Source organism: Geospiza fortis, unplaced genomic scaffold (assembly GCF_000277835.1).
Source record: "Geospiza fortis unplaced genomic scaffold, GeoFor_1.0 scaffold657, whole genome shotgun sequence".
In the NCBI taxonomy this organism is placed as follows: Eukaryota; Metazoa; Chordata; class Aves; order Passeriformes; family Thraupidae; genus Geospiza; species Geospiza fortis.
In genome coordinates, this window is record NW_005054481.1 from 770,385 (window position 1) to 787,500 (window position 17,116).

Below are 17,116 nucleotides of genomic sequence, written 5' to 3' on the forward strand. Positions count from 1 at the left end.
TGGCGGCCCCGCATGGAAGAATAGCGCGGGAGCGGCCTCGGAGGCCGCAGGCCCGGAGGGAGGGAATGCCGCTCCCCAGAGAGGGGCTCCAGGAGATGGGCTGGGAGAAGGCTCGGGGCTTGGGCTGGGTGACTCACCTCTCCAGGGAGAAACTTGGCATGGAGCAAGTGGCAAGGTTCGGGTCCAGCACCAGTTAATGGTGAGCCCAGCCCGCCGAGGTGGGTTTCCCATTGGAATTCCTCACAACCACACTTCCTTGGGATGCCTGTTCCTGGTCACACAGTGTTGAGGGCTTTGCGCAGTAGCCACAGTCCCTCCTTCACCTCAGCACCCTGCAGCTGGACCAGCAGCACTCTCCTTTTGGTGACCCACAGTGCCGTGCCTGCTGTTCTGTCTGGTAAGGTGGGAAAGCTGGGGAAGAGGAGCAGGGCTGGCTCCATCCTCCCTGCTGATGCAGAGGTGCTGTGGCACCAAAAGAAGCACTGCTGAAGATAATTAGCTGTGCTGAGACTCAGCCTGATGAACAGAGTACTGGGGAGTCCTCATGCAGCCATACTGCTTGCCAGGCCCCTTGGGAAGCTGGCATAGCCCTGTGCTGAAGCCCTGGACTGTTCATCCCCAGCTGGCGCTGATGTCTGGTGCTGTCTAGCTAGCATGTTCCTTTATGCTTCCCGGCTTTGCCCAGATGTTCTCCCCAGAGCTGTAGCGCTCTTCCACTGGTCGTGCAGATCCACTGGGTAACACCACTGAGCAGTGCTGGTGTCCTCTGCATGCACCTGTCACTGCACACTTGCACATTAAACACAGCCAAGGGACATGGCTCCATCACAAATCTACACCCACCCCATTCCTGGACTCCTCCAAGTCCCCCACACAGACCAGTATACTGTGCTCTTCCTGGTGAAGCAGGTCTTCCTTCTCCATAGCATTCCCCTTTATCGTTTCTTGCTTGCTTCAACGCACATCTCCACCCTCCATCCTTTTTCCTCCCTCAATCTGGCTCCTTGCCCATGGATGGCACTGGTGGACACTCCTGAGATCTCACATGTTCAAATTCTTTCTGCTTATAGAGGGCCAGCACATGCGAAATATTCCTCTCCAGTGCCTTCCCCTTTCCCTAGACTTGCCTGCTCCTTCTCTAACCACCAGCCTTGCCTATCCGCGATGTGTTCATCCTGCACCAGGCAACCTTTGGCAAATCAACATCATCCTGTGCTGTATCTTTGCTCTATCTCCAGAGCAGCACTTCAGCCTCAGAGTGAAGAATGCATGTTAACGTGGAATTAATTAGTACTTTATGACCAGGGAACCAAAACACCTTATTCACTGATCAACCATTTTTTGCTCAGTTGCTCTCAAAAGGAGTGGCTTGTTGCTGTACAAGTAAAATGGGCTGGCCGGAGGTCAGGGACCAATAAAGCAAGGCACAAACAAATTTCCTTGCGAGATTCACATGATAAATATAATTTGGAAAGACATTGTTACAGAATTGCAAAAGTTTTGATGGAATGGGACCACAGGAGGTTATGCAAGGGGTTCCAGAGGTCCCTTCCCAGCACCACATTTATGATCAGCACAAGATGAGATCAGCCATGGCTCTGCCTACCTGAGCCACAGCACCTTCCATGGCCAGACATCCCCCCACTCATCCAGTGGCCTCTGTCAAGGCTACACCATCTCAATATACCACTTTAACCTTTCAGGACTGCATTGTTACTGCTCCTTAATGTGTCACCAGGCACTGCCAAGAAGGTTTTGAGTCCATCATCTTTGAAATTGCTTTATCAGTACTTGCAGGCTGCTGTTGGCTCAGGTCCTGCTACCTCTTCACCAGGAAAAAGCAGCCCAGCTCCTCCAGCTGTATTCAAGGGCCCCCTTGGTTGTACATCGCTGATGTCTCTCTTGGCTTCTCAATTTTGTGGGTTCCAATACCGGACCAAAAAAAAAAAGAGAATGCATGATTTTATAACAGAAACTCATCTGCCCATTCAGTCTTAATCCAGGCCATGTCTGTTTATTATTTACAGAGTGGGATTGCTGTGTTTTAGACAAGGTGATTTAGAGAACTCTTCCAGAGTCAATAATTCATTGTGCTTGCAGCCCCCACACAGGACTAAGGAATGTGCCGAATCTGTGGCCTTTCCACCTAATCCCCTCACCAGGCCAGCATGAGCTTTGTTTTTGAGTGACTTCAGCATCCTTTGATGCCAGCACTAGACCCTCCCTCAGCCTCTCTGGAAAACAAGATTAAATCCTGAGTTTCACTGTTTCCAAATCCCCCTGGGCTCAGGTTGTAGCCCCTGTGAGTGCAGCTGAGCAGAGCTGGGGTCAGGCATTGCCTGGAACACAGCATTGCTGCCAGCACCCATCATTGTAGACAGTTTTTGGGATAACTCTCTTCTGATTTGAAGAAATAATAATAATAGTAGTTGTGATAATAATAATAATAATAATAATAATAATAATAATAATAATAATCTGACATTTTATCATTTACAAATAGGGACTGTGGCAGTCTTCCCTGAGAAAACTCCTCTGGGCTCAGGATACTTCCATACCTCACTGCCCAGATGGAACCTGCCTCCTTCCAGGGAGCTCAGCCAGTCCTGCACCAGCATGCATCCTTACCTGCATGCTTACCTGCAATGTGCTGTGTGGACGCTACTGCCCACTACATGCACAAAGCATCCACTGTGGCCCTGATTTACAGGTGTCCCCCACCCTGAAAGAGAAACTCATTACTGTTATGTACTTCTCTTGAAACCAGTGTTACCTGGAATCAGGAAAAGCAAAATGCAAACAAAGGTGGTTACTCCCAGCATCAGCCATCCCCAGGTGGGTGGTTGTGACCTGTATCACGTTCTCTGTGTCACTGGTGCAGAGACTCTGCTCTTGCAGCCCCTGCGTGCAGCTCTGTGAGGAGCAGCAAGAGATAAGCTGCCACCAGGGGCGGGGGACCTCAAATGTCACATGCCACTCACAAGTGTCACTGATTTTTTCAAGCTCAGATTTTGCAGTAGAAGGTGCGTTCTCCCCCCAGGAGTGCTGGGCTGAGAGGCAGCACAGCTCCATGCCTGCAGACAGTGCCAAAGGCGCTGCACGTCCTGGCCATGAGCTCCAGAGACTTCCAATCCCTGCTTGAGATGCAGTAGCAGTGTGGATTGCCCAGGCAAACCTTGGGGCTGCAGCATTTTGGCCAGGCAGGTGCATGTGCCCAGCTGGCACACGCAGGTCTGGGCAACCCTCAGGCATCCACAAGCACAGTGCTGGGTGTGCCATCACAGGGACAGGCCCTGGCAGCTGCAGGGACAGCTTTGGCAGCAGAAAGGACAGAGTTCCTCAAGGCTGAAGAAATGCCAACTGTTTCCAGGCTAGTCTCATTCCCTTACAGAGAGGGATGCTCCAGAGATGCCTGCATCTCTGCCAGGGCAGACTGGGTTTCTACAAGGGCAGACAGAATGGGTGGTGTCCCCTCTGACTGATCTCCCACCCTGTGACACAAACCCAGGGAGATAAAGGTTTCTCTGTGGTGGCAGCAGCTCTCACTTGGGATCAGGGCAGGTTTTGGAAGCTGGCTGAAGAGACAATTAAAGAAGCAGCTAACTGCTGTTAGCCATAGGCACCTTGTGGTAGAGGGATGCAGGGTTTTTCCAGCTCGGTAAATTAGTCTCAGCTCGTGATGTAGCAGCCCCTGGCTTGTTGGGGCCTTCCATATGTTTGCACATTTCAGAGCATCCTTCACCTACCCAGTTCTGCGGAGGCTGGTGAGTATCCAATGGTTACCTGTGGTCTCCTACAAACCAGTAGCTTTGTTGGAGCTCTGGAGCTTTTACATAAAGAATAGTCTTGCCAGGCTGTGCCATTTGTCCCAGCATAAGGATCCCTCAGCCCCTTTCTACTGGGCATCTTCCCATGCCAATGAATGGCCACACAGCACCAGGTCCAGGCTGGAAGGGAATCTTGGCTCTCATTGCCACCAAGGTGCTCTGTCTGACATCCATCCTGGTTTTCCAATGCAGGTCAGAAGTAGCTAAGGACCAGGAGCTCCAGTTCTCCCATCCATCTTTGATGATCCATTTTTAAAGCAAGGCAGAAGGGTATATTTGTCCAGAAGCTGTCCAGAAGCTGTCCTGCAGACTTTACAGTGGACACACAAGATAGTTTCTGAATGGACCATAAATGAGATATGTTAAGATGTACACCAGCACGCAGTACTGATTTTATTGTATGCTTCTTCTCCAGATGCAGATTTCAATAGAGATTGCTTATGCTGATAAAAACATGGGCAAAACCACTGGAGTTATTGTGCTGGAGTCATCAGCATGAACAGACCATGTCCTGGCCATAGCACAATGTCACAGCCAGCCCTAGCATGCTGCACCTGGCAGTCAGGTCAGCTCAAGCATCCTTGAGCATACACAGCACAGGCACAATCAGAAAGTTCCAATCTGTCACTTCAGACTGGAGTTTGTGTGTGACAGGGCTGTTGGGCTGCTCAGCCTCTGCTCATCTGCTACCTCTGTGTGGGACAGGGGGTTTGTGCACATAGCCCAGTACAGGAGTCCTGTGTCTGGGAACCAGACATAGTGCAGAACCATTTCAGGGTCTGGAGATGCTCGTGGTCTCTGGCCTGGGGTTCAAAGGGAGGGATGAGGAGTAATTACCAGTCGTCACATAAAATCATGTCCTTTAGAGCAAAACCTAATGTATCTGGCTCTCTGCTCAAACAAACCCCGTTAAGGTGATTCAAGAATATAACAAAAGTCATTTGATTTGGGAAAGATTTGCTCTGGTTGAAGTGAAGGTCAATTCCTTTGGAAAATGCTTTGGCTAAACCCACCCCTGCCTGCATCAACCATCTCACACCCTTGAAGGGGATATTTTCTAAAGCTGGGCATCCATGGGCCATGGCCCATGGCCCAGTGCCAGACACAGGGTGAACGACTTGTGACCCAGCACTCAGCAAGGCTTGGCCATGGCTCTGCAGACAGGCTTCACAAAGATTTACCAGCCCTTGTTGCTCATGCTGCTGCATCTCAAGAGCAGATACACCCCTGCTGCTTGTGCTGGTGGCCCTCCCTGTGCACAAGTCCCTTGGCTGTTGTCATAGGTCTACTTCAGCAGTGGAGGATGCAGGGCCATTTCAGAGATGGGAGCCAGGAAGTGGAGATGGAGGCTGTAGTCACACCAGCAGTGAAAGCATCAGTTATATTTGCAAAGGGCTTTTGGGAGGATTTGCTTGGGAGCACTTGATAGTAGTCAGTGACCCCCAAGCTGCCTGGTCAAGGGGGACATGTAGTTGCAGCCGCCAGGTCCGGCTGGGTGCCAGCTCAGCCCCTGCCACACTGCAAAGCAGGTAAGAAGCAGAGCTCAACAGCCAAATGCCTGTGGTGATGCAAACTAGAGAATGGAGCTGCCCTTGCAGCCCTTTTCCATCAACTTCGGCCATGATTCCAGCCAGATCCAACACAGCAGGAAGGAGAGGGAGTTCCTCTCATGTTGCAGCACTTCTTCCCTTCTCTGCTGTTGGAGCACACCTATGCTCCAGTGAAACACAGAGCCTGCAGGCAGCTGGAGGGGAGGGATCAGATTTTAAAGCTGCTGTGAAGCCCATGAGCAGCCATGAGTAATTAACCATGTCATCAAGACAGAATTCAACATGTTCCAGACTGGTGTGGAATTAGGGAAGAGTGAGGTCCAGTGTGAGATCTGAAGAGCACTCCAAATCCAGGTGAGATGCTTGGACACATTTGGGGCAGCACAGGACTCCCCAGATCCAGAGTTGTCATGGCCTGATCCTTGTGAAAACTTTGTGTGTCAGGTGCCCTTCAGTGGAACCAACGGCAAGGAACTGCTCCATGGGCAGCTGAAAGGGTGACCAAACTGTGCAGAGGATTGGAGGTGCTCCTGCCCAGATGCCTCTTGGCCCTGATTTTACTTGTTGCCTGTGGCGTTCCCCTGCCTGTGTTCCCTCTGCCCAGCTGTGGCAGAAGCAGTCAACCTCCAGCCTAAGCAGGAGACCCCAGTGTTCCCTTGGCCTTGGTCTAAGGAGTTGGCAAGGTAGGCTGCAGCTGGAAACTCCTCATTCAAGGACAGAGGTTTCTGTGGATGTGGTTATTTGAGGAAATTCCCTTGTCCTCAAGAGCTTCTATCAGATAAATTATCTGATGATTGTTGTAAATTTTCCTGTGGGATTATTTTGGATTATTAAGTGGTCTCCTGGGCTTTGCTGCTGCAGATAATTGATGTCAGGGAAGGTGGGGTGCTGTGCACCCCTGTGCACAGGGCTGTCACTCACCCTGTCCCTACGTGAGCTCTGTGCTTTGTCAGTGCTGTCAACCTGGGCTCTGTCAACCCCTGCGTCCTGCTCACAGCATGGGTGTAAGATTGTGATGGCTCACACAGAGAGGACTTGTGAGTCTCCTTCCCCACAGGGCTGTCCCCAGAACACAGTATCACAGCCCACCTTATCCTGCAGGCAAGTATGGAGCAAAAATTACACATAAAACTTTAAATCTATGAAGAATTTATACCTAATCTTTTACTGCTGCTCTTCTGCAGCTGCAGTCCTGGACTGAGGAAGAGGGCTGGGCAGGCAGCTGTGGTGTTCTACATCCTCCTGCCCTGTGCTGTACCAGCCCTGTGGACCCCACGTGGAGCTACCAAGGTCAGCTGTGGTGGCAAAAACTATCATCTTCATCTGGTCTGACCTAATCCCAGGGGCACCTTGTGCACAGCAGCTTTACCTGGGTAGAGGAAGATCCACCACCAGCAGTTTCCCAGTGGCATCCCCTGGACTTAACTTTTTGTTTGAGTTTTGTGGCCATTATTATTTTGGAGCTGCCAGCTTGGAGGTGCTTCTGAGCACTCCTCCAATTAGTGGGAGTGAAGGGTGCTTAACATGCTGCTTTTCATTAGCCAGGTCCCTGAGCATCCATCACCATCATCCATCTGCATGAGCTCTGCTCATCCAGTGTGTGCAACTAAAGCAGAGCCGTCAGCCATCACTGCCCCTGGACTGAGACAACAGAAATTATTTCACAAATTCAAATTACACAGCCCTTGTCTCTATAAACACTGATTCTCACCTGGCACATTTTCCTCTTACTGTCCCCAATGGATTTTGTTTCCAGACAGGTTTCTTCACCAGGCTCCTCTTTCCCCAGGTTCCCATTGAGCACCCAGTATGGCAGGGGGTTTGCTGCCCACATGAGCTTCATCTGCTTTGCTTTACCCCAACATTTCATTCCTATGACCTCTATCTGTCAGTTCCTGAGGGAAGCTGGTTTGATATTCCCAGCACCAACCTCTGTGGCTCTGTGGGATGGTGACAATGGTGCTCCCATGGCCCATACAGACTAATTTAACCATTTAGGTCTCTTGTCCAGTTCTACCTTTGCTTCTTCGCAGGCCATAAAGACAGCCAGGTCCCTGCTATAAGCGTTTCCCATATGCTTGTGCCCAGAAATGGTTAAATCCTGGAAACAAGGGAGCCTTTGGGACCAGCTAATGCTAATACCAGGTAATACCATGCTGTTGTGGACCCGGCTCTCTCAGAAACCTCAGCAATGGAGTCTCCAGCCCCTCCTTCTTATGACTGGGAAGATTATTCCCACTGCCTATCTTGATTTTCCCTGTCATAATCTAAGCCTGATTCTATTTGTCTTATCTGGCATGGGCAGATTCCTTGTTGCAGGAATAATTTACATTCCAGCAGACTGCTGCTGCAGCCCCCTTCACTCCCTCCTACCAATTAAACAATCCCACATTTGCTATGTTTTCTTGTAGTCATGTTTTCCAGGTCTCTGACATCCTTATCTGGATCCTCTCCAACCAGCCCAAAGGGCAATGTCCACACATAGCTGTCTTCTGCAGCCACTGCTTCCAGCTGTTGTGGAGAAGAGCAGAGCTGCCTCCAGCAGCCCCGCAGCCCTTTCACAGTTACACATCCCAGTATTGTGCTTGCCCCTTTTTTTTGCTGTTAGCCCCCTGCTCTGCAGTAATTAATTAGCATGTCAGACCCTCCCCCACAAACTGCTTCTTGCAAGTGGGTAATTTCTTTGTTCATGCGATGTGCTGGCTGTGCTGGGATGCTGCTGGTATGGGGCTGTGCTCCATGATGTCCTGCTCCCCAAGCCTGTTTATCTAATTTCTCAGTGAGGTGGTGTGTAGGGAGAGTTTGGGGTTAGGAATCTGCCTTCCAACATAATCTCCACACTTCCTATCTTCCTACTGTGCCTGCAGTTGTGTATCTCATGATCTCACTTGCTGACAGCCACAGCCTGGAGCCTGAGCTGGGACCTGCACTCATTTCACACCAGGGTTAGGTTGGTTATGATCTGCTGCTTGCTACTGAGATGTTTTTATGGACCTGTGTCAAAGTCTTTTGAACATCAAGCATACACACTGTGTTTTGTGTTTTCTGTCAGAGGAGAGAACCAGACCAGGTTTGCCACAATTTCCTCTGAGAAGCTGGAGTTGGCAATTGCTCCCCAGTGTGCCAGCCTGCAGGGTTCCAGGCTGCTTTGCTGCTTATCCTTGTATTTCCCAGAGGTCCAAAGCAGCACTGAGCACTCAGGTTTCTCCTCTTTTTGAAAAGTCACACACCTGCTGTCCCAGCTCCCCAATTTGCCCTGCTCCCAGCTTTCCTGCTGCCTGCTGTGCCTCTATCGACATAGGGCTGCCAGACCTGGCCTGCCTGCGCTGCTCTGTCTCTCCAGGCTCCCCAGCCCTGTTCCTGGCAGGATTGTTGCCTCTCAGTGGTGCTGACTGCATACCCTGGCTGGTTCAGGCTGAAGCACTGAGACTGTGAATGCTCTTGGCATTACAGAATCCATCATTCCTCTTTCCGCCCCAGAGCATCAGCCCTGGCTTTGCCTGTCCCCTTCTTCTCCATGTGCTCTCACTGCCTTGCCTGCTGAATCCTTTCTCTATTCCTTTTGGCCTTCTTGATCTTGCAGTCTGAGTAGATGCATTTACTCTCAAAGCTGCCTGCCTGCTTCCCGGTTGCTCTGGAGTTTGGAAAGAGCACGGGATGTTCCCCATCCTGCCATGGCCTTTGGTGTGGCTGTTGCTGTGGTGTCCCACAGCTTCTCTTCAGCTGGGCTGGTGAGCTGTGAACAGCACACATGGCCAGCAGCAGGGGGGGTGGGGGGGTGGAGATGCCTGAGGTGCAGAGAGGGGCAGGGCAGCACCAGCAGGATCAGGGAAATTCCTTTAAGGACAAGGTTTTCCCCGTGAGGGTGGCTAGACCTTGGCCCTGGGCTCACAGCTCTGGGCTGTCCATATGTGGAGCTATTTGAACCATACCTGAACAAGTCCCGAGCATCCTTCTCCCATACCCCAGAGGTTCCTATTCCCAGTCCCAAGCTCTAGCCCTTTCCCCTCAGCAAGGCAAGGAGTTCTTTCGTGTCTGGGTGGCATTCATCCCACTGTTTTTCCCCCACAGTCCATGTCCACGCCCTAAGGTTACAAGCAAAGCTATAGCCTTTCTCTTCTACTGGCCTTTTCTCAAAGAAAAAAAATCAGTTTTAAAGCCTTGGGAGTGTTTTCTGGACAATCTGTCCCTGCTGTCCTGGTACCACACCAGCTGCTTGGGTAGGGACATTCTCCATCATCCTGATGTCCCGGGTTTTGAGTGAGCCTGGCAATTGCTCATGGAAAGCCCCTCAGCGTGGCAGGATGGCATCCAGGTTCCCGTTGGATTGCAAGCCACATGTATCCAGTCTTCCTATACAAAACAATACATTTCCCCTTAATCTGCTGCCTGTCTTTCCAGAGCAAGCTTCATCCTTCTATATTAATATTCCAGTCATAAGCTTGAGCCCACCAAGCCTTTGTTATGCCAATTAAATAATAATCATGATTGCACATTTAGACTTCCAGCTCCTTTTGTTTATCCCTCTGCAGGGCCCCGATGGGGTGGGCATGCAGTAGGCTGACCCTTGTTCTCCTCTGTGCCCAAGGGCTGTGCTGGGCATGTCACATCCCTCACAGGTGGCTTCTGCAGGCTGCAGGTGTGCAGCTTCACACTTATCCATGTGCTAGGGGAGCCAGTGGTGCTGGGGCTGGCCAGGCTGGCACCCCTTCCCCTTCCACCCAGGTGCCAGGAAGTGAGTGAGGATGGCCAGGGAGGAAACAGGGCGTGGGGGAGCAGTGAGTACCCAAGCTGGGCTCTGAACAGCATCCATCTCCATGCAGCAGCCCCAGAGCTGCTGGAGGCAGCTTTGGGCAGGGGTGCCACTGGCTGGGAATGGTCTGCACTGTAGGCATCAAGGCAAGGAGCTGGTGGGAGGGACTGGACTCCCAGGCCCCTCTGTGCCGGCTGCAGAGTCCATGATGGTGCAAGAAAGGGGTCCATGTGTCCATGTGGATGTGAATTCAGCAGCAGAGCACCGGGGGCAGGAAAAGCCATGTTTGAGTTATTCCAGCTACAAGGCTCTGCTTGGACATTGTCAGTATCTGGTGTAAATCCAAGTTCTAGGCATATTTCACAAGGGTGTGAACCCTCTCCTGGAGCTTTGTGCTTTGTCATCAACACTGGATGGAAAAACTAGCCCGCTCAGCGCTGCCTGGAGCAGCCTCAACCAGCAGGATGCTCATTGCCCGCACCACTCCAGTGCATGCCATGGATTTAAGGCACAACCTTGCTCAGAGGTGCCAAGTCCTTCTTTCCTGGAGGCAAACCAACTCACAGCAGAGCCCAGGGAAATCAATAGTGCTAAGGAAAATTAGCTCATTAAACAGCCATCAGCTCAATGTGAGGATCCTCCTGTCTTCCCGCTGCATCCATGCAGCTGTTGCCTGGATCTGGCCAGAGCCAAGCCCAGCTGCCAGGCTGGCAGCAGGAAGAGATGTGCTTGCTGGGCTCTCAGTGTTCCCAGCTCTCATGTGGGCACTGGACTTCCCTGGCCTGGCAGGGGTGAGTGGGGCAGGTTTTGGGAGCCGTTCATCTGGAGCAGTCCAGGGCAAGGGTCAGGGCCAGGCACCCAGCACAAGATTTGCCACTGGCTCTGCCAGACCCCCAGGCAAAAGCAGCATCTTCCCACCACAGGGGCCCCTGGCTGCCAATGCCCCCTCTTTGACCTTGAGGAGAAGCACAAAGCTTTTGGGACACACTGGCCCTCCAGGAGAAGAACACAGTTTCCCTGAGCATCACCCCAGCCAGGCTGTTTCCACAGCTTTCCAGGGAGTTCTTTTTTTGCCAGGGGATGTGAGCTAGTAGGGGTGGGAGGAGGGAGCTGGGAGGAGTGGGTGGCTTGGCCACAGAGGACCAGGAGCACCCAGGGCTGCAGGAGCAGAAGCAGAACAAGGTTCTTTGCTCTGCAGTGAGGGGATAAGGGACAAGGGGCAGACACTGGGACAAGCAAAACTCAGGCTGGTGCTGGCAGATTCCAGTGTCCCGTGAGTCATCCTGCCATGCTCCGAGCAAGGGTCTCCACTGAAGATGAACAGAGAAGGAAACAAAGGAATTTTTTAAGGTCTGTGCTGGAGCTGAATACTGTGGGATAGGGAAGTTTCCTTTTTGAAAGCAAAACTCAGTTTTATTTTCCTTGACACAACAAAGTAATTTCCTACCTTTGGATATATTACAGCAATACCTGGGGAACTAAAAAAAATCCATTCCTTACAATTTTCTTACAAACCCTGTTGAACCAGCATAATTATTTGATGGGAATTAATGTTGCTGACTATTTCCAGTCCCCTATGTGGGCAGAGGGGTGGGTCCCACAACAGACAGTCCCCTGGAACAGCACCCCAAGGTTTCCTGGCACTGTGAGCCCTGGCCGGTGTGATGTGGCCCTGGAGAGTCAGCTGTGTGTCACTGATGGGGAAACTGAGTCAGGCAGCATCCAGGTGTCACTAAATTTTGTATCCACCATGTCAAGGGCTGCTGCTGCTGTTCCTGAAACACTGACAATAAAACAGCCCAAAGCCAAGAACCACCAGGGTGTCAGTTCATTACTGAGCCCAGTGCTGGCATGGAGGAAGGGTCCGCTCCTCCTGATTTGTCCCTTGCTGTGCCAGGGGGAGGACAAGATTTATTTAGGCCCAAAGCAGGTAAGTTGTGGGGGAGGAAGAAAAAAGAGAGACAGAAGCCAATAAGAAAAACTTCAGGCACATATTTTTGGGGCAAAAATGTGGGTTTCCTGCAGGACCGGTCAGGCAGGTGGGAAGGAATAGGGGCATGAGGAGCAGCCATTTCCAGCAAGTTTCAGCAAGAACAAACTTCAGTGAAATGGGAGGGAGGGTCTTGAAGTGTGAGTGTGCTTTGGGAAGCCTCCAGTACCCTTTCAGGCTGAGAGACCCTGAAGGATGACCCCAGCCTCAGCCCAGGGTTGTAGCATGTGCAGGAGAACACCATGCAGCACTGTGAGGGAGGTCACTCTTGGCATTGTCCCCAGCTGTCACCCTTCCCCACCACTTGCCAAAGGTGCCCTCATCTTCCCTGTCGCCCTAATCCCAGGTGACCCTGGCTCCTGTGGCTGTGCAGGAGAGAGTGGCATGCTCTGAATTGATGTTAGCTTTTCAGCTGCTGCTGCCCTGCCCCCAGACACTGGTGGCTTTTACAGCCACTCCCTGGCTGGGGCTCTCATGGCCGTGGAAGTCGGTGCACTGGGGCACCTCAGCAAGCAAAGAGCAGCCCCTTGGCACATCCACAGTGCCGAGGGCAGCCTGGCATCAGCCATCCCCCCAACAGCCCCACTGTCCCCTCCCCATCCCCACCCTGCTGGCTCTGCTCTTGACCCCCTTTCATGGCAGTCAGCCATCAGCCATAAATGTTGCTTTGTGTCCCAATGGCCAACAACTGCTATGGGAGGGAATTAATACTTAATTAGACAAAATTACAAAGAAATTTATTTTCAGAGTGATAGCACATCTGGCCTGATGTGAATTCCTCCTCACTGGGGTATTATTCTCCCAGGAAAAGGGAGCTGCTTCAGTGCTGGGTTTATGCTGGCACCAGGACACAGCTCAGCAGAGTTTTGCTGCAACAAATTTCTGCAGAATGAAGACAGGTCTGTGGGTTGCAAACAGCCATTCTGGGTGGTCCCCATGTCCCCAGTGTCCCCAGCCTTGCAAGAAACCTGCATAAGATGGATATGCATGATGGCCCTGGACCAAATAAATAAACTCATCCCCAGGGTAACCCAGCCTGGAATTATTTTGGAATTATCAGGAACAGCAGCACCAGTCACACTTATGGTGGATGTGAGATTTAAGGCAGAAGAACTCTGGTATTTTTAAGGGAAAACAGCTCCGGGCAGAATATGCTGACCTCCCAGAAAACCAACCGTGTTCTGGGCTTCTTTCCCAGCAGCATAGGCAGCAGGTCGGGGTGGGGGGCGATTCTTCCTCTCTGCCCCACTCAGGGGAGACCCCACCTGCAGAGCTGCCTCCAGCTTTGGCGTCCCCAACACAGGGAGCACACGGGGCTGCTGGAGTGAGTCCTGTTGGAAGTTAGGATTTTTCCTTTCTCTAAGGAAATTTTCTCCTATATGTTGCCTAAGAGATGATAATAACCAGTACTAAGGAGAGACTAAAGAAGTGGCCAAGATGGGGGAAGGGGTGCAGCTGGCTGCAGCCACTTAGCCGGGGGCTTTTCTCTTGGGAAGGGCAGAGATACTGCGACATTTTTGGCTGGGGGGTGAGGGGCTGGGCTTAGCTCCTCACTCTCTCTCGTTCTTGGGATCCAAAGGGAACAGTTGGGTAGCTGCTACCACAGGGAGAATTCACTGCCACCACGGAGTCCAGCCCGGAACTGCTTCTTCTGTACCGTGGGTGAACCTCTGCTTGTAGAGCAGCTGGTGAACTGGGACCTTATTAACTCCAATCTGACTGGAAAGGACTCTCACCATCTACTCTGGTGCCACAGGGGAAAAACCTGGGCTACAAACCCTTCCCCCTTCCTGGAAGGAGCGTCTCCCCGGCTGTGTGTGGCAGCTGCTTGCAGAAACTCGGTTGCCACTGCCCAGCCCTGCTGCTTTTTGCCGCTGCCTCCTGCCGCTGCCTCGGGCTTTTTCACCACAGTCTAACCCCGTGTCTGCCTGACTCCCGCAGCTCCTGCTAAGGCTGCAGAATTTTCTCTTACATTTTATTTGTCTCCCCAGGTGTGCCAACCTCTGCCGTTCCAGCTGCTTCCGAGGTTCCTGCTGCAGTCCATTTCCCCAGACAGAGGTGCAGCAGGACCGGCTGTCCCTGAAGGTTCCAATGGAAGCCCCTTCTCCATCCCTTCCGCCAGCCCGCCCGCCATTGCTGTGTGCAGAGAGGCGGGCGGAGCCGCGCGCTTCTACTTTTCTGGCCCTGGGGCTCTGCGTCTGCTCATCTGTGCTGCCAGGCTTGGTGTTTGTTTGCCTTGTTATACACACACACACGCTAGTAAGGAACTGCTATTCCTTTTCTGGTATCTTTGCCTGAAAGTCCCGTCATTTCAAAGTTATAATAATTCAGAGGGAAGGGGGTCATATTCTCCATTCCAAAGGAGGTCCCCGCCTTCCTTGGCAGACACCTGTCTTTCAAACCAGGACAGTCCAGATTAGAACACAAAGATGCCCCAAGGGCTGGAGTCCCTCTGCTCTGGAGCCAGACTCGAGAGCTGGGGATGTCCATCTGCAGAAGAGGAGGCTCTGGGGAGACCTTATGGCCCCTTCCAGTGCCTAAAGGGTCTCCAAAAGAGCTGGAGAGGAACTTGGGACAAGGGCCTGGAATGCCAGGACAAGGAGGAATGGCTTCTCACTGACAGAGGGCAGGTTTAGATGGGATACTGAGAAGAACTTCCTTGTGGGGGTGGTGAGGCCCTGGCACAGGGTGCCCAGAGCAGCTGTGGCTGTCCCTGGATCCCTGGGAGTGTCCAAGACCAGGCTGGATGGGGCTTGGAGCAGCCTGGGATAGTGGAAGGTGTCCCTGCCTAGGGCATGGGGCCTGTTCTAAATAACCTTGAAATGTCCCTTCCTACCAAAATCAGTCTGTGATTCTGTGTTTCCACAAACACTGTCCATGGGTAGGGCTGAACAGGGCTGTGCAGGGCTGGGCTGTGTCCTCCTTGTCCCTTCTGTAGTGTGAAGCCAAAGGCTGAAACCCATGCTGTGCTGTCTGGGACCTGCAGCCCTGTGTTCCTGACAGCCACTTTCAAACTGTGATTTGAAAAGAAAACTGCTCCACATCCTTGATTTCCCCCTCCCAGCGTGACACTTAGCTTTCCCCTGTGGGTTTTTTGCGTGGTGTTTTGTTTTGGTTTGGTTTTTTTTAACTTCCCTTGTCATTATTCCTGCTTATTCCTTTTTCTTTTTGACCCAGGGAGGTTCCCCTTGCAGGGGACCAGGCAGGGTCCATTTCCATAAGGGCAATGCAATCATCAGGGGGTCCTGGTTAAGCTGGAGGGGCATGAGGGGCTGTAGGACTGGGCTGACCCTGTTTGGACATGCTCAGCCCCAGTGAGGAAACTCTGGGTCTAGGACAGGCCAGGAGTTTGTTATGACCCATCTCTAAGGCAGGGTAAATTCTTGTTAATAAATCCCTTGGAGTGAATTGGAGTGAAATAACACCGAATGACCAGTGTATATAAGAGGCAGATTTGTTTTTAAAAAAAATTAATTGTAGCAGAAAGGCAGTAGATGGCTGGTTTTGGTTTTCCTATAAAAGTATAAAAATAACAAGAAGAAAATATATGAGCAAAAGAAAGAAAAGGAAAGGAGTAGATGGTGGAGAGGACAAATATCACCACCTGTGGATCCAGTGAGGAGACTTGATCACTGCAATTCTGATGTCTGTGGTCAGAGTAATGGTCACAGATTTATTGGGAGTGGAGGCTGTGAAACAAAAAGTCAGGTTATATACATCCAAGCTGGCATGGGAATGCCTATATTCTTCTCCAGGGAGGGGATTCTGTATGCCTGATGTAACAGGATGGGGCACACGCAGCTTTCTGTGGGAGAGTTCCTGAAAAGAGTCCGGGGCTACTTGGGGACCCTTGGTGGTATCGCTCCCCCTCTGTTCATCTTGGCCACTCCTTGACTGCACTTCTGCACTTGTGCTATGTTGTGTGGTCGCCATGGACCTAAACAGGAAAATTGGCTCCAAGCTTCTTCCCAGCCTCTGAAGGGCCCCCCTTTCCAGGCATGTCCTATTCCAACTTGCTGGTCATCAGTGGTTTGAGGCATAACAATGCATGGACTCCACTGTCCAGGCTTCTACAAAGCTGGAGAAGTGCCCAGTGCTCATGCCAGCCACCATCCTACTCCATTCCCAGCTGCTGCCACCAAAAAATGAGGAGTTTTCCTTGGTATGGAATTGTCAGGGGTTTCTTAAATATGTCCATGGTGAACAGGCTCTAGAGATACTATTTTGGCTGCCCCAGGCAGTGCCACAGGATGCAGACAGCCAGCATGGGTCTCTGCCAGCTGCAGGAGGCAGAGGGTGGAACTCATGGGAGCTCTGCCCAGAAAGAGGTTCCCAAAGCCCATGGGAGGTTCCAACAGGACAGTTTTCAGAAACTGGAAACAAAGGGAGTGGTGGTTGAGAACCAAGGCTGGAGCTGTGGTGGGGGCAGTAGGGGCTGCAGTGCCTTGTGCCCACTGGGCTCAGAACTTGCTGGATACACTGTGGGGCTTCCCAGGACACAGCTGGTGCTGGGTCTGCCAACATCTCCCTCTTCCTTGGTCACATCTGTCCCCAGAAATGCTGGACAAGGGACTGAGTAGCTGCCAGGGGTAATGTTGTCACCAGCGGCTTCTCCCGCTGTCAAACAGATCACAGACCGGCACTGTCTTCAACAGTTGCTGGGCCTCCAGGACAGGTGCCAGGCTTCAAGGGCACTCAGGGGGCCTCAGGGACTCAAGATTATGAGGTGATGAGGTCCTTTGAGGCTCAGGAGATGCTTAATTGCAGTTCTTGCCCAAAGCAAGGTCACCAATGCAGTTTGGAATGGGCTGCATATCTCCCAAGATGGAGCCTGTGCCACTGCAGGAGTGCCCTCAAGGAGACAAATCTTGGGCCTCGAGGTTTTGGAGTAGCTCTGCTGCGAGGAGGGGGTTCAGTGGGCTCCGTGGTTCCTGTGCTCCGGGCAGGCAGCAGTGTCAGGGCTGGGCTGCTCCCTCTGCCCGGGCACACACTGCTG